Source organism: Perognathus longimembris, chromosome 6 (assembly GCF_023159225.1).
Source record: "Perognathus longimembris pacificus isolate PPM17 chromosome 6, ASM2315922v1, whole genome shotgun sequence".
NCBI lineage: Eukaryota > Metazoa > Chordata > Mammalia > Rodentia > Heteromyidae > Perognathus > Perognathus longimembris.
In genome coordinates, this window is record NC_063166.1 from 59968573 (window position 1) to 59994726 (window position 26154).

Consider the following 26154-nt stretch of genomic DNA (forward strand, 5'->3'; position numbering starts at 1 on the left):
TTCTGGCTTTTTCTATATATGTGGTGCTGAGGAATTGAACCCAAGGCTTCATGTGTGCAAGGCAAGCACTCTACCACTCGGTCATTTTCCAAGCCCAGTATGTTTCCTTTTGAACAGTGAAAATGATCAAATTTTAATATGCTTTTATTATGTTGTCATGACTCTAAAAGTTTTGAATGAGCATCTTCAGCTTTCTCTCGCTCTCATTCCACTTTTTGATGCCCAGTGAAGTCTTATGTAGCTGGGGCAACCTAGGTGCCATAACTCCTCAAGAGAACAGGATCAGAAGAGCATCTACATTATCTGGTTTACTTATAAATATATAACCAGCTTTCATGAGAAGTCCTGAGAGAAATGAAGCCATAGTTTATTAACCTTGAACATACGTTGAACTCAGATAAATATACATTTGCTCTACACCATTGAAAACTTGAAACTAAATGAGGTCAGAAGGTGCCTACCAGTAAGGTGACAGCTTATTCCAGGGTGTGTCTTCTATTTATCTAAATAGCTTTATTTGACTAAATGGTCATAGGTAATGAATAGAAAGTGAAGAGTTTGGTATATGTTATCTTCTGAATACAACATTTGATACAGAACTTAAAATAGTTTCTTGGTAGTTTCTACATTTTTCTCCTAAGGACCAACATTCATGTTTCAGTAACAACAACTCCATCTGAGATTCTGATAGAAACAGTAATGTCAGATTTTCACATACTGACTCAGAATCTTGGTGGTTGACCTGAAGAATCTGTCCTTATAACTATGACTAATTCCGAGAAGTGGAACAGCCTTACATGTCTAGTAGATGCAAGGAAGCTATCGGACATTTAGCTGAACAATCTCCAGAAACAATCATGATTATCTGTTGGCGCTGCCAAATAAAAAGTTGTTTGGAAAGCAGTGTGGACATTTCTCAAAAGGCTAAAAACCCAGAGCTCCCCTATGATCCAGCAGTCCCACTTTTGGGCATTTACCCAAAAGATTAGAAGCAGAACCACACTAAAGCCACCAGCACAACTATGTTCATCACAGCACAATTTGCCATTGCTAAAATATGGAACCAACCCAGATACCCCTCAGTAGATGAGTGGATCAAAAAAATGTGATACATATACACAATACAATTCTATGCCTCTATTAGAAAGAATGGCATTGTCCCATTGGTAAGGAAATGGAAGGACTTGGAAAACATTATACTAAGTGAAGTGAGCCAGACCCAAAGAAATGTAGACTCTATGGTTTCCCTCATTAGTAATAATTAGTACATGTCTAGGATAGTCCTAGCAGAAGATCACAATAGCTTAATAGCTATGTACATATGAACACATAAGATGATGCTAAGCAAAATGAACTCCAAGTTATGGAAATAAATTGTTTACCATTGTCATTATTTTCAATGTACCAGGTGAAATTATGTCGTTTTCTTTTGTCTCTCTTCCCCAGGGTTTGACCCCTGATGTCACTGTTACTGATTTTGTTACCCTGGGTATTGTATATATGTTTATTGGAACTCGAGAAGGGAAGGGGAGCATCAAAATGGAGAGACAAAGGGTAAAAGGTGAACCAATGCAACAGCAATACTTAGAAAACTATATGTGCCATAATCCAACTGTACAACTCATGGGGGAGAGTGGGGAGGAGGGAAGTAGGGAGAAAAATGAGGGAGGAGGTAACAAATTTGATAAGAAATATACTCACTGCCTTACACATGAAACTATAACCTCTCTGTATATAACTTTGATGATAAATTTTTTAAAATGTTGTTTGCCAAAATTGTAAATGAAAGAAATTTTTTTTTTTTTTTTTTTTTTTTGGCCAGTCCTGGGCCTTGGACTCAGGGCCTGAGCACTGTCCCTGGCTTCTTCCCGCTCAAGGCTAGCACTCTGCCACTTGAGCCACAGCGCAGCTTCTGGCCGTTTTCTGTATATGTGGTGCTGGGGAATCGAACCTAGGGCCTCGTGTATCTGAGGCAGGCACTCTTGCCACTAGGCTATATCCCCAGCCCAAGAAAATTTATTTTTAAGACTTGATAAGAAATAGGTTCTAGTGCCATTATCAGATCTTTATCAGTGAAAAGTGGTAATAAAATTAAAATGTTAGAGCTAGGTTCTGTAGCATCTTTTATAGCTTTTGCATCCATTTTTCTCTGATTTGTCCCTGTTATTTCATAAGACATAGTAACAAGCCAAATATTTCTCAGACTGTCTGTTTCCAAACTGGATATTTGCTTGTTTTTTCATTGAGGATTCATAGAAGCCACAGAAGATGATTTGTATGTAACTCCTCAAGGGATTGTATTATGGCTAAAGTAATGAAGGGTATATTTCCTTTCTGAAAGTAAACCTAGAACTATTGATTCTTGATCCATGAACTTGAGAATATTTTCTGTGCTGGTGAAAGCTTTGTCTCCTTTGTTTGTCTTAGACATGAACTCAGTCAGAAGGCCTAGAATACAATTGATAGTGAAAGTAGCCTATGGACCACATAGAAGCATTTCTTATCCTTAATTGGACAGGGGTTTCTTCCTACATGGAGTTTATTTTGTCTTGATGAAAGGCAATTTTTATTTTAGTTCTCCTGAATTTAATGATGTACTGGAAAATTTTAGCAGCCTTTTCTTTTTGGGATGGGGAAGTCTTAAATTTTAGCAATAATTAAATTTTCACATGTGAACATCATAGTCCATTTCAAGTTGCCAAGTGATAATCACAGTAGCTGAGACATGAGGTGTACAGTCAGCTGTCACTCTCTGGTGCCAGCTGGCTGCAGCCTATCACTCATGTGATTGGGAAGATGAGAACAGAACTTGCCCTTTGTCCATTGTGGGCTTTGATGGAGGAATCACTGTGAAGCAAAGCGTGGTATGTGGGGATTAAGGCAGTTCTACAGTATCTGGTAGACTAAAAAATATTCATGTTTGACCTTCTTTACTTCTGTGTTAATGTACTGGCCATCTGTGCTTTAAAATTTTGGCTTCTGTGTTTCTTTTAGTAATAGGATGCTTCTCTTCATAGTATGATAAGACTGGAAAGGACATCCATAGCTCAGATATCTAGATAAATGACTTAGCATCATCCTTATTTTCAACTAAGCCTACCCCAAGACTGGAAGGCATTCATGCACATAGTCCTTTATCGCCATAGAAAACTATTACATACCTTTGCGCTTCTGGGAAAATGTAACAGAGCCTGCAATCTAAAAAACCAAAAAGCTATTATTAGGTAGCAACATAAACTTCTGGAGCAAACTTCTCTTTCAAAGAATCTGATTCCTTTATAGACTGAGAGGAACAAACTTTCATATTTACCTCCATCTTCTGAATCAACATTTGATTGTTTTTGTCACCATGGAGCTTGGACTCCAAAACACCATCATGATGGATTACACACTACTCAATAATAAAGAGTAGGTGGCATTTTAATCTGGGGAACTGATTCTATTATTACCACCAGAGTGTTTGGAGAGAAGACAAAAGGAATTCAAGTAAAATTATAAAAATAGATCAGCATGAAGGAAAACAGTAAAAGTGTGGGCTCACATCCTCTGGGAAAAAGGAGAAAATGAATTGAAAATGATTAACTTCTGGCCTGAGGTTTTGAATCCATGTTGAAGTACGATAAAACCTTAAATCCCAGAATCTCTAAACTCTGGTATTCATTTAAGAAAAAAACAACAAAGAAAAAGCAGAAGACTAATGAAAGAAAAGAACAACTACATTAAAAATAATCTAAAAGATTGGGTTGTTTGCAATCCAAGAAAATACCTAAGTTGGGGACACTTTGTATTTGATTACATTTATATTTTATACTTTCTTTGTACAGATACATGCTTTATTTTCATATATCTTGGATAACAGTAAGTTTGCAGATCCTAAAGCTTTGTTTTAAGAAGCTATTTGATTTGTAACAAAGCAAAATAAAACTTCTTGACAGGTTAAAAGTGTGGGTAGTCGGTTGTATATATAATATATATATATATATATATATTTATACACACAGAGTCTTATTTGGGGTTTTCTTGGAAGCAGACATTAACAACGAGTTTTAAGGTAAATCTCTTTTCCTGAGGAAGCAATCCCAAGAAATACTCAAGAGAAGTGAGCTAGGGTTGGAGAAGAATTCAATGAAGACTGTTTTCAAATGAATTATCATTATTAGACACTAGTACTCAATTCTACTGGAGAACTCTACTATACATAGAATGTGTCCGTGGATAATCCCAAGTCAAGGGCTGGAAAGCCAGCTCATTCACACAGCTCTCCATTCACCACTGGCTAAAGACTTGCTTCCAGGGTCACTACCTATTTAACATTACTGATGTCCTACAAACAAGGCAAAGGTAACCTAGCGCTGGTGGCTCATACCTAGCTAATCAGGAGGCTGAGATCTGAGGCTCACAGTTCAAAGCCAGCCCAGGGAAGGAAAGTCCATGAAACACTTCCAATTAATTACAGAAAAAGCCAGAAGTGGTGCTGGAGCTCAAATAGTAGAGTGCTAGCCTTGAGCAAAAGGAGCTTGGGGACAGTGCCAAGACCAAGAGTTCAAGGCCAAGTCCAGAAAAATAAGAAGGGTGGGGGGTGGGACGTAGCCAGACCAACTTTCTATTCCCTAGGCAAAAAGTTTCACCTGTCCATGGTAGAAAGCCTTCACTATGTAGAAGCAGTATATTTCCTGGTTCAGGGATGTCTAGATACTGTGTGTTATTTTAAAGTTTCTGGAGACAAAGTAGGAAGCAAAACTAGTTTTAATAATGCAATTTGAACTCGACATTCAAAACACTATCATTTCAATATGTAGACATTGTCAAATTATTAATGCTGTTTGGCCTTTTTGCTCCAAACCTGAACGTCTTTGTGTACTTTGCCACACGTCTCACATGTTGATTAAATTACCTACTTTTCAAGAGCTGAGTACCAGCACAGGATGCTGGCTGGGGGCTGCTGTAGGGGGCAGTGTAGCATAGGGAATGCCTCTGCGTTAGGCTTTTCTAGAAGTCAGTTGCACCCAACTTATCAAGGATCCAAATCCATACGTGAAGAGTCAAGTTTTGGGGCAACAAATGCTTTACTTTTATAGCAAAAGTTTGTTCTTTGAATGTTTTTAGCTATAAAATTGTTATCTTACTTCAGAGAAAGATTTTCATTATTGATATGTGCAAAGCTAACTAACATGTCCAATGTTTGTACAATTCATTCCTGCTATCTTTGATAAAATACGAGTCTGGAGTTTCAGTAGTATAAATTATGTCCATAGTTGTCCCCCTCCTTTTTTTCTCTCTACATACACTAAATTGTTGTGGAATGTGCTTTCTGGGGCCGACACAGTCATAGGTCCTGTGGCTACTCTGAAGAGGCAAGGTCTATCTTCATGGAGCTGATATTTTAGTGACAAGTATAATTTTGGTAGATATGACAGACAGTTAAAACTAACATATTTTCTTATTTTGCAGTGCATTATTACTAATCTGCAACTCACTTTTAATAAAATAACATACATCAAGATAAGTAAGTTTGATAATGGTAATTGTATTTGGAAAAGGATGTCTCAGTTTACAGAACTAATCATCTCAGGGTTCCCTTAATTAGGGAACATCTTGATTTAGATTCTTTCTTTGAACTAATTTACACATGACTTTTCAGAAGCTTCCCTAAACTGTAAAATGAGTTGCACCTAGTCTGGTTAGCAGGGTTGTATATACTGCCAATGTTGCATGCCTGAGTGTCCAATTTATAGGTAATTTCAACCTCTTCACTGTGGGCTGTCATTTGCATGGCTTTGTGCCATTTTGGGGGTGAAAATATTGTAGACCTTTGAAAAGTGGCTGCCAGCAGGGCAAGGCAAAGACCACATTTCCGTATCTCCACTTTAGCCTTATGAAGTATTTATTTAAGTTGCTAATGTGAACCAAGCTGTGATATCTCTATTAATTAAGACTGTTTTATTCATTGGGCAAAATGTGAACACAGTTAATAATTTAAAGACGTCATGTTTTCATGACTTGGGAGGCTTGAGACATTAAAAAAATAAAAGATAACATAATGACACTTTGCAAAGACTGCAGCTGATTGTATATGCAAAACAGTACTTGGAGTTATGTTTTAGGACAGGATCATTCTTCCAGTAGGATTTAACTGGTTGAGTGCTTTGTTACATAACATTGTCTTTAATGAGTGTGGATATTTCGTTCAGTTGTTGAAACCATGCAACTGTATCTGTAATTGAAAAGATTACATTTACTCTGCAAAGATCTTTGTTAACACATCAGATTGGGTAAGCTGATGCAGTGCTTAAGATCATGTTTGTTTTCACAGATTTAATATTCTAATATGCATTATTGCTTCTGGAGAAATTTTATGCCATTTCCCAATAGACAAAAGTGCCTGAGTTCCTTTCTCTATATCTCGTTTCCTAATTTTGGATGGGTGCTAACAAAATAGAAACTGCCACTGCCGATCTTATTCAAAAAGAAACTTATAGATGAGTGTTAGTGGCTCTCACCTATAATCCTAACCATTCTGGAAACTAAGATCTGAGAATCACAATTGGGAACCAACCCAGGCAGACAAATCCTCAAGATGTTATGTCCAATTACCTAGCCAAATACTGGAATTGGTGGCCTGGTTCAAATAGGAGAGTGCCAGCTGTGAGCATAACAGCTGAGTGAGAGTGATAGGTCCTGAGTTCAAGCCCCAATACTGGTGTATGTGCGCACACACACACACACACACACACACACATTATTCCAAAGATGTGGATCTAAAAGAACTGATGAAGGTCTTTAGTATCTGGGTTTGAAAACAGGAGCCAAAGGTCATCCAGGGATATCTTATGTTGAGAACCATAGAAATATAGAAATAGGGATTCTTTTTTTTTTCTTCTTCTTTTTTTTTTGCCAGTCCTGGGCCTTGGACTCAGGGCCTGAGCACTGTCCTTTGGCTTCTTTTTGCTCAAGGCTAGCACTCTGCCACTTGAGCCACAGCACCACTTCTGGCCATTTTCTGTATATGTGGTGCTGGGGAATTGAACCCAGGGCCTCATGTATACGAGGCAAGCACTCTTGCCACTAGGCCATAGCCCCAGCCTCAAATAGGGATTCTTGTGCAAATGACTTATTAGGGAATATTCTCTATGGAAAGCTGAAAGATGTGAAAGAGACAGAAATGGCAGGAAAAGAATTCAAACAGATTATAGTTTGAGTCTCATGCCTATAATTCTAACTATTCATGAGGCTAAGATTTGAAGATCACAGTTGGAACCAGCTTGGGCCAGAAAGTCCATAAGACTCTTATCTACAATCAACCACCAAAACCTGGAGGTAAAGCTGTGGCACAAGTGGTAGAGCCCCAGCCATGAGTAAAAAGCTCAGGGACAGCACCCAGGTCCTGAATTCAAGCCCCACTAGCTGCACTCTGTGTGTGTGTGTGTGTGTGTGTGTGTGTGTGTGTGTGTGTGTGTGTGTGTGTGTGTGTGAAATGAAGCCAGTCTCCACTGCTTCTTTGGTGGGGCTCTCTCTGAAGCCTAAATAACATCAGAGAATTATTCCACTGGGAAGGAAAGGGTCGCCCTTCTCTGTACTTTTGTTTTAGTCAGTCGTTGGGCTTGATTTGGCCCTGGATAGAGCGTAATGTGCTAAGCAGTAGTGTACTCTATGAGTGGGTTGGAGTTTTTGCCAATTTCCGTGGTGTAAAGACTCCCACTATGGCCTTTCACTCTACCTTTGTAAACATCTTGGATGTGAGAAGAGATGCATACAGTGAGCTCTTATGAGGAAGCCTAAACTGGATCCAGCAAACCACTGTTCTTATGTATGCACTGGGGAGAAGACTGTTGATCAGGGAAGTTCTTTGGGAAAAAATGGGTAACTCTGGTATTAGTAGTCAACATTAGCAGCAGCTGGAGCTAGATGAACTGTGCTGCTGCTGCTGCTGCTGCTGCTGCTGCTGCAGCTCTCAGACACACCTTCAAGAGCCTGACTTGATCTCAGGGAGCAGGGTGAGTTTTACCACACAAAGCAAGAGTGAGGAGATCAGCACCTCCTGTGGCTGCTCCTCTTTGAGTACCCTTTGACTGGGTTCATCACTCAATCAAAATCAAAGTTTTGAAAGACATTAAAAGAGGATCCTGCTCTAAGATACATGCCTACTCTCTGGATGTAACATGATCATTGAAGAAAGATTTGGTCTGTCGGCTTCAATTGCAGAAGCCACCCACACCACACAAAATGAAGAGTAAATAGTGATTCCCCAAACAGGAAACTGAAGAATTCTTAATGTTATTGTCAACAGCAAATATTTATTATCTATGGAAGAGATTGACAGAATTGTAATCAAAAGAATGCACATTTACTGATTTTTTTTTACCTAAATGTCAGTAATTTTGATTACTAGCAACTGCTTCTGGTACCCTGAACACTTTCAAAAATTGTTGATTGCAGCCCCACAAACCTTGCTCTCAAACTTCCTTGTTGATGACAGAAAGCTGCTGATATCAAAGAAACTAACAGTGCCAGACACTGACTTTCCCAATGCACTTTGCACATAGAACTTAGGCCCATACACAATTCTGATGATGGGTATGAGAAGTCTTTCCTTTTCTCTCTCTCTCTCTCTCTCTCTCTCTCTCTCTCTCTCTCTCTCTCTCTCTCTCTTCTTTTTTTTTTTTTTTTTTGCCTGTCCTGGGGCTTGAACTTGGGGCCTGAGCAGTGTCCCTGAGCTTCTTTTGCTCAAGGCTAACACTCTACCACTTGAGCCACAGCACCACTTCTGGCTTTTTCTGTTTATGTGGTACTGAGGAATCGAACCCAAGGCTTCATGCATGCTAGGCAAGCACTCTACCACTAAGCCACATTCCTAGCCCTCAGTGAGAAATCTTTTGGGATATAATTGTTCTGGAAAGTCTTTGCCTTATGAAAATTATAGGGGGAAGGGAAAGGAGGGAGAAGAGAAAGGGAAATATAAATATGTTTTTGTTATGCACTTAAATCAGTATAGGAATTAAGCAGAGGTTTATTTTATTTTGTTTATGTGGTACCAAGGAATTGAATCCAGGGCCTCATGCATGCTAGGCAAGCACTCTACCACTAAGCCACATTCCCAGCTAAATGGGGGTTTAGATTTATGTTAAATTGAGACTTTGAGATTTACATTTGGAGTCGTCTGTGTTTTCCTTCGTGGCATTAGATTATATCAGATGTAAATTACTGATGGGTGTAAAAGGTAAAAGACTATAAGCATACCTGTTTTCTTGGCATGATGTTAGGTAGTAAAGTAGGGAAATGCAAGGTTCTTTCCTTGAAGATTATATAACATCAGCATCGGGATGTTCATCCATACTACATTCCTTTTGTAGAAGAGTAAGGTATGGTGCAAAGGATTAAAGGGACTTGCTAAGAGAACATCATGGTACAAATGTTTGCCTCTCAGATTTCCTCCAGGTTATTTCGCTGCAGTAGTTAGTCTACATGCATCCATCCATTTGGGACCATTTTTTAAAAAGATCATATTGACAAAATGTGAAAAATGTGATATGCTCTATAATTTAGAATTTCCCTTTACAGACACTCTGTTTTATGATATGATAGAATTGAGAATAGGAGAGAAAGAGAAGCACAGAAAGAAAGTCCTTGATAAAATACAAACTGAATAACTATGATAATTAGTCCCTACAATTTTTAAAATTCTTGTATGAAATTCAATAATGTATAAACTACCCCATCCTTACTTGGCATTATTAGTTAATGTGAAACATAAAAGGAGGTTTTTTTTTTATCATAATCACATGGCCTATTAAAGACCTTAATACAGATGTGCATTCAAATGATACATTGCACCATATGCTCAATCAGTGCCTTTTCTATTATTATAATAACTATTACCTTTCCTAAAGCTATCCATGAGATAAGACAATAAGTGCAAACTTTCTTGAGTAGTGTATTACAGGTTTATAAATTATATAGTATAAGACTATTTTGATTATTTGTTTTTCCATTGCATAATTATAGCTCCACATTATACAACCTCAAGATTTACTGGTTGAAAATAATTTAAAAATATTTAACTCATTGGGGTACAGATTACCTGGGGAGTTATAGGGACCAAATCTGAGCTTCGCTGTTGCTTTTCTCTGAGCTACTTATGTATTGTACAGTGGTCAGAGGGCCTTAGTATTTTCTGGTTGAGGATGCCCTCTGCTGGGATGGTTCAGCTGACCTGATACCCTTCCCATGTGGTTTCACCTCATAGTTCAAAAGGTTAATCAGAGTTCATTTTCATGGTGGTGACAGTATTCCAAGAGTGAGAAAGAGAGAGTTGAAAGTATAAAGCTCTATGGAACTGAGCCTGGCAACTGGTGTAATATTGCTTCTACAAAAGCCCGTAACATATCAAGCCCAGCCTCAGGGGTTAAAGTGCCTAGCTTACTTTATGAGATGCACAGTTGGATTGCAATGGTTCTGAAATCTGGGTGAGATATAGGGGACTATGGACATTTGGGGGATCTACTGTATACTAATTCCCTATATTAAATCAGTAATTTGTATCTGTTCTATCATTAGATTTTTTTTCTCAAACCGTCAAACTCCCTCTGAGCAGTACTAATCCAAACCACCATTTTCTCTAACCTGATTGATCTCTATAACTTCTTAATTTATCTTCCTGTTTCCACCCTTGCCCATTTCTAGTCCATTCTGCCAGTTATCTTTCATCATGAGCTTTGTGTGTACTTCTTTTGGAATACCATTCAGAGGCTTAATTTACATGTTTATTGCCTATTTTTTCTGCAGATGTATGTTTCATAAGTCAAATACAGTGTCTGTTATACACCACTACCCAAAGCATTCACTTAATATGTGTCTATGTCTTACACAGCAGATTCTCTAATTATAATTTTACTAAAAAGAAAGCACAGGAATCCTTGGCAACCTTTCTGTATAAAATGTGTTTCTTATCTCCACATTTTCATGGCAACATACCTATTCTATATCATAAGTCCTGATCATGGAAAGTGTTCTTTTGTTGTGGAAATCCAATTGGAATTGTCATAATTAAGACTGAATGCATATGATGCTGTGTGCTTTGTATAAAATGATGATACTTATAAAAGAGATTCATTGTTTAATTGACATAATGAAAATTAGCCCATCAGAAAGAGGTCAACGTTCACTATTCAGAACCTTATATTTTGTCATTGGAGTAGGGAGCTCACTAAAATTAAATTTTATTCATGCTTCATAGAGAAGTGAAATTTTCCATCATGGGTATCAGGTGCTATTCATTTCTTTTTATCAACTGTTAATCGGAAGAGATGAGCAGAGTGGAGTAAGTTAATGAAGAAACCAGCCATTACACAGGCAGTTGTATTGTGGGAAGCTCTGTGATTGTTAATTAGGTGATGGCCTTGGGAAATACACTGTGAATGAGAAATAAAGGAGGAAGCTGAATATTTCAAGCAGATTCCTAGGTGAATAACATCTAAATATGTTTTTGCTGAAATGTTGTGAGTTGTAAGAACTACATTTTGAAGAGACATCTGGTGTTTGGGACCTTTAAACTTACAGATCCTACATACATTAGCAAAGATTTGTATCTATATGTTGGTAAATATTCATCTCATTTCTTAGCATGAATAGTTTGTAAACACACTGCAATGTGCATTTGTAATTTTAGGGGGCTGCCACAAATCTGAAATCTTTTAGAGCTAGCAGAATTTGTGCTTTTAGATCCTGTAGAAACAAAAAAAATCACTCATTCCATTTCTCAGCTTCTTTTGCAGCAACATAGGTGAGGCATGTGGGCTGGAAGCAAACATTCTGAAATCCTGCCCTACACTATGATATCTAGAAGCAGGGTAGGAGAAAACAAAACAGTCTTATTGTTACAAGTGTGGTCACTGGAGTCTCAGAGGATGAGTTGGGATGATGGTGGCTGCTATCTGTGGTGGTCTGGGACAAGTGTTATATTCTCACAGGGCAGGTTGAGGGGAGATTCTCATCTCTGACCATTTGCTCCTTTACCCCTCCCTTGCTTGTTTTCACTTCTCTAGGCCCCCTAGCAACACAGTGAGGTGCCTCTTATCCTCCTATTTTTTTTTTTAATCTTCACCAAGACAAGGTCATTCTCATTACTTATGCATAAGAACCATGACTAAGTCACTCAAACAAAAAGCATCAACCAGTTCACAAACACTTGCCACGGGATGAGTGGTTTTATTTCTTAAAATGAACAGCATCTCCTCTGGTTATGTTCTCCAGTGCCTTGCAATGTTACAGAAGTTGTCAATGAGGATTTGAAAGTTCTGTGGCATTGGTTTCCCAATACTTGTTTTATACAAAAGAAAAAAATCACAGCTACAGTTTTAAAATTAGAACCTTTTCACTTAATGTTATGCTTCATTCTGTTTAAAAATATGTCACTTTTGTCTTAAAACAGAATTTCATTAAAGAGAATGTCTAACAGTATTTCTTTTGAATCTGATCATGTTTTAAGATGTTAGTGTGGCAAACTTTGGCTGCCACCACCACTAACAAAGTAATTTCCCTCTGATAGAGAGGTTGACCAGTTAAATGATAAAAGGGTGATATGTTTGATAGCTAATGATCTATGTGGCTCAGTCCTATTTATGGAAACTATTTTTATTGGTAATATAAAATAATTGACAAAAACAGGAACTGTAATGCCAGTAGTGGATAGTGCCTGGGTAATTTACTTTTATGAGATGGAACTTTGAAGAGTCTAAAGCAGAGGTACAAAAATATAGTCCACACACCTGTGATATGTGCACTTCTTTTGTCATAAGGAAATATGAAATCTGTGCAGAATAGGAACGACTCAGCACACACTAGTGCAACTTATGTTTTCTCTTACATAAGACTTTTTGATGAAGGAATTTGTCACATATTATAGTAAATAATATGGGTATTGGCTCCATGAGTACCAATAATTCCATGGATAATCAATCTTGTACAAAGCTGAAAATAACAGGTGATCACAACTACCAATGGGACAACAAAATATGACCCTATATCAACTTTCATTCCATACAAACACTTAAATTAGTTCATATCAGAACCTTTTGCTATAGATGAACACTGGACATGTATTATGTACAAAGCATTCTTCCGAACTTGGATTTGAGATAATCAGGAACTGTCAAACTCATGATTAGGAAAAGACATTAAAAACAATTATATTCAAGTGTCAGATGGTATATTTTTGGAAATTAATTTCTTTTTATTATCTTGAAGTAGTTGTCCAAAGGAGTTTCCATTTAACAAGGCAGCTTATGAATACAATACATCTTGATCAATGTCTTTCAACATTCTCACCTACCCATCCCCTCACTCTTCTTAATTACATAGGATATGTATTGGATTCTTGACTACATTCCCCTTCTCTTCTCCTCTCCATTTCTCCACCCCTCTTCCCTTCACCCTACCCCATCCATTTCGAGTACCTCTCATATGCCTCTGTGGTTATTTGCATTCAATTCAATTAACACATATAAAGTTAAAAATTAAGTTCCTCAGTCATATTGAGTACATTTAAGAGCACTTTCCTTGGCAGCTAAAATAGTTCCATTGGGAGAGCATTAAACTGAAGAGCACTGATATGGTATTCAGACGTTGGCTCACACCTATAACCCTAGCTACTCAGGAGGCTGAGACCTAAGGATTGTGATTTGAAACCAGCCAGGCAGGAAAGTTCATGAGACTCTATCTCCAAACAACTACCAAAATATGTGGGGAGAGAGGTATGGCTCAAGTGCTAAATAGCTAGCCTTGAAGTATGGGGTAAGAAATGTTATGGAGTTCAAGGGAGGGGATTCCCTGTCCCTTCAAGAGTCCACCACTTAGAGACAGTCTCAAGCAAAAAGATGGATTTATTGGGGAAGCATAAAGTGAACTGACCAGCCAGGGACGCAGCACAGACTCAGGAGCTGAAACTGCAACAGTGAAAAGCAGGCTGACGGGCCAGGGACACAATGCAGACTCGGGAGCTAACACCTTGTGACCCCGAGCAGTCCTCAAATTAGGGTTTATAAAGGTAAAAGCATAGCACAGGTGTAGGGGCTTGACTCAGGGGATAGAGCAAGCAACAAACAAATTAAGCAAGCCATTTACAGAAGCAGAATTTGGGGGTCAGGTTGACCTAATCTACTCCAACATTTCCTACCATGTTTCCCTAATCAAGATGGAGTCAGCTCTATTCTCTTCAACAAGTGGGGAGCTCAGGGAAATTGCTCAGGCCAAGCCAAGAGTTCAAACCCCACACTGGCACACTAAATAAATAAATGAGTAAGTTAGTAAGTAAGCAAGCAATCAAACAAACAAATAAATAAAGCCAGGTTTTAGAGCATGTCAAAATTTAGGTTTTTTTGATTAGGCCCTCTCAACCAAGAAAGTCTATGCAGATATTTCAACTCCAAAAGCACAGAAAAAAAAAGAAATATTTCTGGCCCCACGTGTTTTAGATAAGGGAAACTCAGGCTACATTAACATTGAACTTTCCTTCTTTCTGATTTTTTAAAAAATCACTCAATTCTAGTGAATAGAAAAAAATCAGGACAACAACTAGTGAGCTAACAATATATGCCACTCGAGCAGCTTCATTATGTCCATTTTCTTTCAGATGTACAACAACATTTTTCTCTTCTTTTTCTCTCATTTTCCTTTTTAGTTTTGAGGTGACAACTCACTTCTGATCCTCATTTATTTCAGGCTTGCTACAACAAATGAAGTCCATGGGTAATAGTTATATCTCCAGAAGCTTATTAGTCCTACAACACATCTACAAAGCCAGAGCTTACAGTTCAGCAAGAGATCTGTGTACACAGTACTGAGGCACCCATGTCAGCGTTTACCAAACATCAATGGATAAAGACAATATAGGGAACACAGAATGCACTAATAAATTATGTGGCTCATTTGGCAACCCATTACTAAGATAAGTTACAAATATTAAATTGAACATTTGTTTGCTGAACTGAATAGCTGTAAACTATTATTCTCTTCTTGTGGGGATCCTCATCATACAAAGAAACTGAGGCTCCCATGTTGCAATCCATCATCTAACAATGAAAGATGTCAAATATGCTTTGTATATTAAAAGTGGAAATTGCTTTTTGATGTATTGGAGAGAAAGATGGCATATGAAAAGATAAATGCACCATTTTAGCCTTTGACTAAATGATGGCAATTTAATAAGAAATAACTTGGCTCTGACAGCTTTCAATTAACCACTGGAATTGCAAAAAAAGGAATGTATAAGCCCAAATGTCAGGTAATTAATATTACTTATGGTTAGATGTGTAATGTATGCAGTGCTTACTTCTGATGGGAAATCACTTCATTTCAACTTACATTCTGAAAATGAACTCTGAAAACGTGACTTGGAAAGAGAAAAGAGCCATTCTGCTGTTCTCTTTCTGCTCTGGATTTACCTGCTATTATTAAAACTCTTAACAGAGCCAAGAGCCAGTGGCTCACACCTATATTCCTACCTACACAGGAGGCTGAAATCTGAGGATCCTAGTTCAAAACCAGCCCTCCCAGGGAAGTACATGAGACTACGATCTCACATTAAACAACAAAAGCAAGAAGTGGAGCTGTGGCTGAAGTAGTAGAGTGCCAACTTTCAGTGAAAAGGCTACAGGACAGTACCTAAATTCAAGCCCCAGTGCAGACACAAAAAGAAAGAAAGAAAAAAGAATGAAAAAAAATCCATAAAACTTTAAACAGCTCACATCATAGACAAACTTAGCAGTTATTCCTTCCAAGAGGCCTTTCAAGCATACCTGAATGTGAACGTAGCTGAAATCACAGAATAGGAACCAAATCTCAGTACATTTGAAAGGAAAAACTTGAAATTGAGCGTAACATGGAACTAGAATAAGACCCAAGGCTAAGTATTATTGGAGAGCAACTGATTACACCAAAGGCAACTTAAAACTGGCTTGAATCCTAGATGCCTTTAGCTGGTATGGAACAAGATTCAATATGTTAGTTCCATTTTCTGTATCTTACAAGTAGAAGGAATTCAACTCTGATGTTATCTTTCATCAGAGTATAGTCAAAACACCTGCCGATCTCTGTTCAGTGTATAACCAAGCTCTTAATTTAGTCAGTCAGTGATAATACTTTACCAGATTCTTCATACATTGATTTTGAAACCATATTTCATTTTTCCCAACGTGAATACTTGGTACATCAATGCCACCAGGAAAGTCCTTGATTTTAATGAACCAGCTCTTATATAAGCTGCCAATTGAGAGAGCTGCTAGGCATAAACTATTTGTGTTGAAGAAAACTCATTGCTTTCCTGTGGTTTGGTGTCCATTTAGGGAATTCACATTTTAAAGTGACTTTAGGCATTGGATTCATTTTCTGTATCCATTCTAACCAATTCACAGTTTGGAGGTCAGAAATATATATATATATATATATATATATATATATATATATATGAATGACAATATTTCAGCCTGATAAATGTTTCTTAGTAATTTACCTCTAAAATCCTACTTATTTGGGGGGGGGAGGGGTTCAAGCCCATTGTAGTTCCACAAGGTTCTTGTCCAACAAAGAATCTGAGCAAAGTATTAACTTAATCTCAACAACCCAACACCATGTCGGAGAGGGCCTGAACTTCTATATGTCTTCCTAAAACTTCTTTCTGTTGGTATGATCTTAAGAACAACCATATTACTACTAAAAGTTTGTTCAGATGAAGCTATTTAGATTTAGGGCTTCTTAGTCTTTTATAATTTGTAGCTCTCACTGAGGTTAAATAACTGAAGTCTGTTCTCCAGCAAAATAATTCCATCACTCCAGAAATTCCAGGTTAATTATGTGTAGCAATCAGAGTAGGACATATATAACCTATAAAAACAATAATTTTGTTAAGAAGGTCCTGTGTAATCTTCCTGCTAAAAAGAAATCCTAGCATATGGGTACAAGGTCTGTTCTTAACAGGGACAACACCTCTGCTGGGAAATGCCTGGTAAGATGACACAAATTACAGATACATAGTTAATTTTCTTTTCTCATGTTTTAAAAGACAAAGAATATTTGTTTATGTATCATTACGGCAAGGTATCAGAGGTACTTTTTGCAGCTTTCTTGTTTTCAGATCAAGGACACAAATCCTAAAATTCACATTATTTAGTTAGTTCTATCCTGAAATGACTCTGTGTGTGTGTGTGTGTGTGTGTGTGTGTGTGTGTGTTACAAATAAGAGTTTAGAGCACACAGCAGAAATGAAAGGAGATTAGTGAAACAGAAAGTGCTGTGGGAATGCTGTCGGCTGTTTGAACAGAACTTGGTATATTTGCTTATACTGAAGATGCCTTGGGGATTTCAGCTAAGAGAATGATCATCAGTGTGTGTAATTTATTTATGGGATATTTAGATGCCTTTATTGCACAAGATTAAAACAATTAAAACCTACTCCCATCTGATGAATGAGCGAATAGAACAACAGGACTCCTGTTTTTATTTATGGACAAATGTGCCGTGGTTTCACTGTTAAGCTTTGTGATGGAGATAATAATAAAAGTAAGATAATTTGCTTTCACTTTTTATTTGGCTTTTGCATAGGAGAAACAGTGTATGCTTGTCACCTGATATTTGTAGTGCCATCTGTCTCTTGGTTTCCTCCCTGTGAACAGATTCACAGTAGCATGTGGGTGGGGAGGGGCCAATCCTCAGTAGAGTCTTTCCTAAGAAGGTCAACTACGCATGGCATTCAAATGCCTTTGGGTGGGGATGTAAGACAGAGTATCATTTTATCCATCTTCCCTTGTTCTCCTCCTTAAGATGAATTGCTCATGGCAGGACCATTGCTCACTTGCAGCTTGTCTTTTCATCATTCTAAGGTAGGATTTAAAGTAAAGGCAAAAGGGCAGAGTCCCTTCTGAGATCAGTGTGACTTTTTTTTTTTTTTTAAGTATTGCTTTTGGGGAAGGAAAGCAGCAGAGCATTTTCTTTTCTGTTGGATCATTGGGACCTACTTAGTGTTGCATATAGAAGTGAGTATATCAAAGATTTTCACACAAATCCTCAGCAGATCCCTGTGAGTTAGTTACCTTACTTATCTCTCTGGAATCACCGACCTTTGCCCTCAGCAACTCTCCCTCTGCTACAGTCTAACACTTTACAAAGTACCTCTGGGCGTTTAAAGAAATTTTATAGATAGCATTACAGTCATCATTACATTTTCTCCTTAGAATAACCCTCTGAAGTACTCTGTGCCAGTATTAATCTTCAATTTAAAGGTGAAATATTTAGACTAAGAGGGAGCAAGAAACATGCCCAAAGTTGTATCATTCATAATCAATTGAGTGGTGACTAAATCATTCCTCCTGGAACTTAATCCAAAAGTCATCCTGCTAATCATGATAGGCACACTCCAATTTCTTTAGGAACCATGGGGAGAACAATCAACTGAAGTTGACTGGGGTAAGAAAGAGTTTGGAAAGCTCAAGGCTGATTTAGAAGAGTACAAAAAGTTCTTTAAGATTTTGTACTGTCACTCTGTTTTCCAGTGCTATTACAAAGTATTTTTTTAATTTTACTTTTATATACCTTTAAGTAGTTGTACAAAGGGGCTTCAATTCAATAAGTCAGTTTATGAATCCACTGCCCCTTGATCAATGTCACCCCTTTCATCATTCGCCAACATCTCTCTCAACCTCATCCATACCCTCTATTTGCCAGTTCTGTTTTTGTATCTGTAGATTAAAAATCATGACAGTATTTGTCCATCCTTCCTCCTGACATTCATCTGCCTGGCTCCGGTTGACTTCACCCCTTGTCCTCATAACATATTTTCCTGGTGTTTATTTTGTGAAAAGCACTTGCACACCCATGCTCATTGCTGAGCTATTTACTGGAGCCAAGTTATGGGAACATTCCAAATGCCCTTTAGTGGGTGAATGCATCAAGAAAAATGATCTACATTTTTAGATAGATAGATAGATAGAGAGATAGATAGATTTACATATATACTTATATGTATGTATAGATCTCATATATAGTATTATGTCATTTGTAGGGAAATGGATCGGCCTGAAACAGCATGTTAAGTAAAGTCAGTCATGTTCAGAGAGACAAACAACACGTTTTCTCTCATATGTGCAAGTGCATAAATTATAAATATATGTAAACACATATTTGGTAATATGCATATGTACACAAATGTATTAACTAAAATATAGCATATGCAGAGGAGGTTTCCAATGGCATAACTGTATTGAACAACTTTCAGTTTTCCTGAATACTTGAATCTTAAAAGGAGGATAGGTTTAATTTAGCTGGTGAGGTTTCAGTGCATGGACACTTGGCCCTGTTGTTTTGGACCTGTCACAAGACAGATCATCATGGCTGGAAGTGCATGTGGAAGAAAGATGCTAACTACATGGTTGGCCAAAGAGCAAAGAGAGATAGGAATCCAGAATCTCCAAACTCTATTTAGAGACATGACCTAATGTCTTGAAGGAATTCATCCTTTAGAAAGTCTCCACCTCCTAAAGCTTCCATACACACACACCCATCAGTACCACAGCCTAGCAACCAAGCCTTTCACACATGAGCCTTTGAGAAGATCCTTAAAATTCAAACTATAACTCATTTTTTCTGTATTTTTCCCATCCTTTCTTCTAGTCTCTGTTAACAAGACCTGCAGCCTTAGAGTCTTACAGAACCACAAAATCTGTCAGTCCTATCTTTCACATTTACTGAAAATTTGAAAGGTAAATCACACAAAAGTTGTAAACTATGATTGTCTAGAAGAAGATCTCGAGTAACTAAGATTAGCTAGAGACCAATTGGTGGGTAGGTTTTGATAGTGTATTCTGAGATAGATATATCTGAGGTGACTAGGAAAGAACTATTAATAACCACAGAAGGCAGAGCTATATGGAGCCTTAGAGATAATATAATTAAATTCAGCATTTCAGAGTTGAGTGGTGTGTCAATTATCTGCTGCCATGATACTGCTCCATAACACCCACAAAATCTTAGTAACATAATTCAATAAATGTTTATTGCTCATTTATTTTGACTACGTTATAGGTTTTGATTGTTAACTCTTCATTTCTCTCTCTCTTTTTCTTTCTTTCTTTTTTTTTTTGTTGGCCAGTCCTGGAGCTTGAACTCAGGGCCTTGGTACTGTCCCTGAGCTTCTTTTGCCCAAGGGTAGCACTCTTCCACTTGAGCCACAGTACTATTTATGGCTTTTTCTGTTTATGTGGTACTGAGGAATCAAACTCAGGGCTTCGTGCATGCCAGGCAAGCACTCTACCACATTCCCAGCCCTAGTTGTTAACTCTTAGGACCTTGGCTTGGCTGAGTTCGTTCACTCACCTGTACTTTGCAGGCTTTTCAGATGTCTAGGTTGGCCTTAGCTGGGGATGCTGGGGTTAACCAGTCTGATATACAATCTGCTCCATGCATCTCTCACCTTCTAGCAGGATAGGCCAGGCATGTTCTCAAGGTGAGGCCTGGAATTTACATTCCACAAAAGGAGATGCACAAGGTCTCATAAGACATACCGTTTTAGTGAAAACAACAACAACAACAAAAAAAAAAACAAGGTTCAGTCTCTTGCTCAAAACACAGTTATATGGGGTAGAAAATTAGCTCCCACCATTGGAAGAACAACTCCAAAGTCACATGGCTTTGAAGCAAGGTGAATGATGGAGGTATTACTGAATGTATCATTTACCTAACAGGTGAGAGATCAACAAGGATTGAGACAGGCCTCTTACCCCACCCCCACATAGATGCCTTTCATACCATTTGAAATTGATTCTCCTTTGGTCTTAGGTTTTCCTCTGCCCATCCCCTAAATAAGCACCTGGTATTTAGAGTCTTCAGTTTGCTGCCAGGATCCTTCTAATCCTTCAGTTGTGCTGAGACCTTGATCTCTGCCAGCGCTCACCTAATCTCTGCCAAGGTATTAACACTTAATTGAGGTATTTGCTGATAAAGTCCAGTAGTGGGGCCAACTTTTCTACCACTGAAAACCACTTTTAATTTCTTTCCCCAGTAGACTTCATCTTTGGAAATAGTTTTGTACCAGAGTTCTTAATAATCATTTTCTCTTTACAAATGTAAAAACGTGGAAGACTGCCAAAGTGAGCTTCTGGTTGGCATAAGATATTGAAGTGAGCAAAAGGTAGATAGCAGCAAAAGCTGTCATGGATTTATTGAGTCGGACCTGAGTTTTCATGGGTAACTATGCAAATATGGTTAAGCCATTCAATTCTCATTTTGGTTTTCACTGATTCCTGGTTGGGTTAGACTGATAAGATATGCTCTGGGCTGAGCATTTTCTTACAACAGGATTCCTCTGGGGGGAGGGCATCCTTCTCTTCTGTCAGTCTCATCTTCTCTGAAGTTATGCTTGACCATTCAGTAAGATCAGTTATTATGTGTCACTCACAAATAATATTAATCTGCCCCCTGATAACAAATTGGAGTAGAGGCAACAGTGAAGGCTCATATTAGAAATTGATAACATTTAGTTTTTAAAAATCAGACCAAGTAAGATAAATTAAAAATAGCACTTTCTCTTGTGTGGCTCATGTGGTTTGCCTGTTTCTGAACTATTGCCAATTTAGAAACTCAACTCATAAAATTTGCTAAGAATGATACTAGAAGTTCTGGTGCTGCAATTTAGTAGTGTATTTTACAAGCATGAATAGTGCCCCAAATGTATGCAAAGGTCCTTTTATCTATATCACAGACAAGATAAAATATGGAGATGATTTTTTTTCTCAAATTTTTATTATCAAACTGATGTACAGAGAGGTTACAGTATCATACGTTGGGCATTGGATACATTTCTTGGAGATGATTTTTTATCAAGCTGGCCCCTTTTACAATTTGGCCAAGAGAAGAAACATGTAGAAAATAGTTGAAAGCTGTAACTTCAATTGTTTTTTTATCTTAAAGTATCTTTTTTTTAAAGTATTTATTATCAAACTGAATTACAGGGAGGTTACAGTTTCATACATTAGGCATTGGATATATTTCTTGTACTGTTTGTTACCTTGTCCCTCATTCCCCTCCCCCCTCCCCCCTTCCCTTTTCCCCCCATGAGTTGTTCAGTTCATTTACACCAAACAGTTTGGCAAGTATTGCTTTTGTAGTTGTTTGTCTATTTTTTACCTCTCTCGATTTTGGTATTCCCTTTCAATTTCCTAATTCTAATACCAGTATACATGGTTTCCAATATACTCAGATAAGATACAGAGATAGTGTAGGTACAACCACAGGAGGGTGATACAAGAAGATCATCAATAATAGAAGCTACAGTTACACATGGCACGTTGAAAACTGTTACAACTGTGATATAACAATCGTTTCCATAACATGGAGTTCATTTCACTTAGTATCTTCTTATGTGTTCATAACGGTATAGCTTTTGGGCTCTTGTTTTAAAAGTAAGTTTAAAAAAGAAAGGAAAGGCTTGTGTTGATCTGAGTACAGAAAGAAAAATATAATGTGCTATATCATAATATTTCAGAGACATTACATATATTACAGAGTACTATAAATCATGGGTAAAATATTTGACACATTTGTGTGAGAGAAAATAATTACTGTGCATTTCTTAAATGAAGAACTCACTTACTAAACATGATAAAGAATTAGAGCACCGCCATCCAAAAGAACTTTCTGCGGTAATAGAAGTATTTCATATCTGCACTGATGACAAAAGTCACCATGACCCCTCTGCAGTCATGAAGCACTTGAAATTTCTAGTGCAACTGAGAGATTGAATATTCTGAAATAAGGAGCAAGAAATGGAGAAAAAAGAGGAAATGAAGGCAGAGGAGGATGGGGGAAGGAAGAGGAAAGAAGAAGAGGGAGAGAGAATAAGAAGGGAAGCAGGAAGGAAGGCAAAAGTATTTTATAGAACTGTAATTGTGCATACTTAAGATCAATTTGATACATGTTGATATGCATACAGCAATGAAAGTATGATTCCAAACAACTTTCTTGTAGCCTTTAAAAACTCTCCCATTTGTTAAAGAGGCTATCTTTCTTCCAAACTATTGTTTTAGCTCCTTTAACAAAGATTAAGTAGGCGTAGTTCTGTAGGTTCATTTCTGGGTCTTCAATTCTGTTCCATTGGTCTTCAGGCCTGTTCCATTGGTCTTCAGGCCTGTTCCATTGGTCTTCAGGCCTGTTCCATTGGTCTTCAAGCCTGTGCCAGTGCCAATACCAAGCTGTTTTTATTACTATAGCTTTATAATACAGCTTGAAGTTGGGTATTGTAATTCCTCCAGCACTGTTCTTTCTGCTTAGGATTGTTTTTGCTATTCTAGGTCTTTTATTGTTCCATATGAACTTCTGGATTGCTTCCTCTATTTCATTAAAAAATGGTGTTGGGATATTAATGGGTATTGCATTGAATTTGTAGATAGCCTTTGGCAATATTGCCATTTTGATTATATTAATCCTCCCAATCCAGGAGCATGGGAGGTTTTTCCATTTCCTTAGTTCTGACATAATTTCATTTTTCAAGCTTTTAAAGTTCTCCTCAAAGAGGTCTTTCACTTCTTTAGTTAAGGTTATTCCTAGGTATTTTATGTTTTTGGGGGCTATTGCAAAAGGAGTTGCTTTCCTGATTTCAGCCTCGGTCTTTGGTTTGTTAGCATAGAGAAAGGCCATTGATTTTTGAGGGTTTATTTTATATCCTGCAACTTTGCCAAAGTTTTGGACCAGCTCTAGTAGCTTGGGGGTAGAGTCTATGGGATTCTTTAGGTATAGGATCATCATGTCATCTGCGAAGAGAGAAAGTTTAACTTCATCTGGTGCTGGCAAAACTGGCCCAACACATGCAACAAACTAAAACTAGATCTTTATATATCACCCTGCACCAAAATCAATTCCAAATGGATTAAAGACCTCAAAATCAAAACAGACACCCTGAAAACACTAAAGGAAGGAGTAGGAGAAACACTTGGGCTCCTTGGCGCAGGATGGAACTTCTTTAACAATGACCCAGAAAGGCTACAAATCAAAGAAAGGTTGGACAAACGGGACTGCATCAAACTGCAGAGCTTCTGCAGGGCAAAGGACATAGCTCGCAAGATAAACAGAAAGCCCACAGACTGGGAGAAGATCTTTACCGGCCATTCAACAGACAAAGGCCTCATCTCTAAAATATATGCAGAACTAAAAAAATTACCTTCTTCCAAAACAAAACCGCAAAGAACCAATAGCCCCTTCATCAAGTGGGCTAAAGACTTACAAAGAGACTTCTCTGATGAGGAAATGAGAATGGCCAAGAGACATATGAAAAAGTGCTCTACATCACTGGCTATAAAAGAAATGCAAATCAAAAACACTGAGATTCCATCTCACCCCAGTAAGAATGTCATATATCAAGAAAACTAACAATAACAATTGTTGGAGGGGATGTGGCCAAAAGGGAACCCTACTTCATTGTTGGTGGGAATGTAAACTGGTTCAGCCACTCTGGCACACAGTATGGAGATTCCTCAGAAGGCTAAATATAGAACTCCCCTATGACCCAGCAGTCCCACTTTTGGGTATCTATCCAAAAGACCACAAACAAAATCACAGTAATGCCACCAATACAACAATGTTCATCACAGCACAATTTGTCATAGCTAGAATCTGGAACCAACCCAGATGCCCCTCAGTAGACGAATAATGGATCAGGAAAATGTGGTACATATACACAATGGAATTTTATGCCTCTATCAGAAAGAATGACATTGCCCCATTTGTAAGGAAATGGAAGGACTTGGAAAAAATTATACTAAGTGAAGTGAGCCAGACCCAAAGAAACATGGACTCTGTGGTCTCCCTTATTGGGAATAATTAGTACAGGTTTAGGCAAGTCATAGCAGAGCATCACAAGAGCCCAACAGCTATACCCTTATGAACACCTAGGATGATGCTAAGTGAAATGAATTCCATGTTATGGAAACGATTGTTATTTCACAGTTGTAACTACTTTCAACGTCCCATCTGTATCTGTAGCTTCTATTATTGATGATGTTCTTGTATCACCTTCCAATGGTTGTACCTACACTATCTCTGTAATCTTATCTGAGTATATTGGAAACCGTGTATACTGATATTAGAAGTAGGAAATTGAAAAGGAATACCAAAATTGAGAGACACAGGGTAAAAAAAGACAAACAACTACATAAGCAATACTTGCAAAACTGTTTGGTGAAAGTGAACTGAACACCTCAGGGGGGGAAAGGGAAAGGGGGAGGAGGGAGGGGGTATGAGGGACAAGATAACAAACAGTACAAGAAATGTATCCAATGCCTAAAGTATGAAACTGTAACCTCTCTGTACATCAGTTTGATAATAAAAATTTGAAAAAAAAAAACCCAAAACTCTCCCATGCCTCTTACTTCCTACCCCACCTCTCTCTTAGGCAAGCACTCATTTTATTTTTCTTGCCATATATTAGGCTGCATGTCCTATAATTTCATATAAATAAAAATATACCATATGTGCTCTTTTTCGGTCTGCCTTCTCTAGGCACAGAATAATTATACTAAGATTCATAATTATATACCATGTGTCAATGATTCATTGAAATTTATTGCCAATCAGTATTGTATGATATACATAGACCCAGGTTGTTTATACATTCATCCATTGATGGATAATTGTCTTGTTTCTGGTTTGGGCTACAATAAAGGTACTTTGAACATGTGTAAAATATGGACATATGCTTTCTCAGTCATTAAATAGTGGAATCATACAATTGGTCAACTGAACAATATTTAACTCTTTTAATGTTTTCAGACTTATCCAAAGGGGTGGTATCATTTTTACACTCCCGCCAGGAAAGTGTAAGAGCTTGAGTTCCTCCATACTTATGGATACTTGCTATAATCATTTAAATTATAGCAATTCTACTGACAGTGCTATAATACCACATTGTAGTTTCATTTTATGTATTCCTAATGCAAATGAAAGTGATCTTATTTTCATGATTTACTTTCCATCTCTATGTTTTCAAAAAGTATCTGTTCATGATTTTTTCCAAAGTCTTTGGCCTATGTTTTTCAGATGAATTGTTGATTTTTGTGCTTGACTCTTACTGATTTTGACTGAAATCACACTGATGTCTTGTCTGCTTCTCCAGTTATTGAG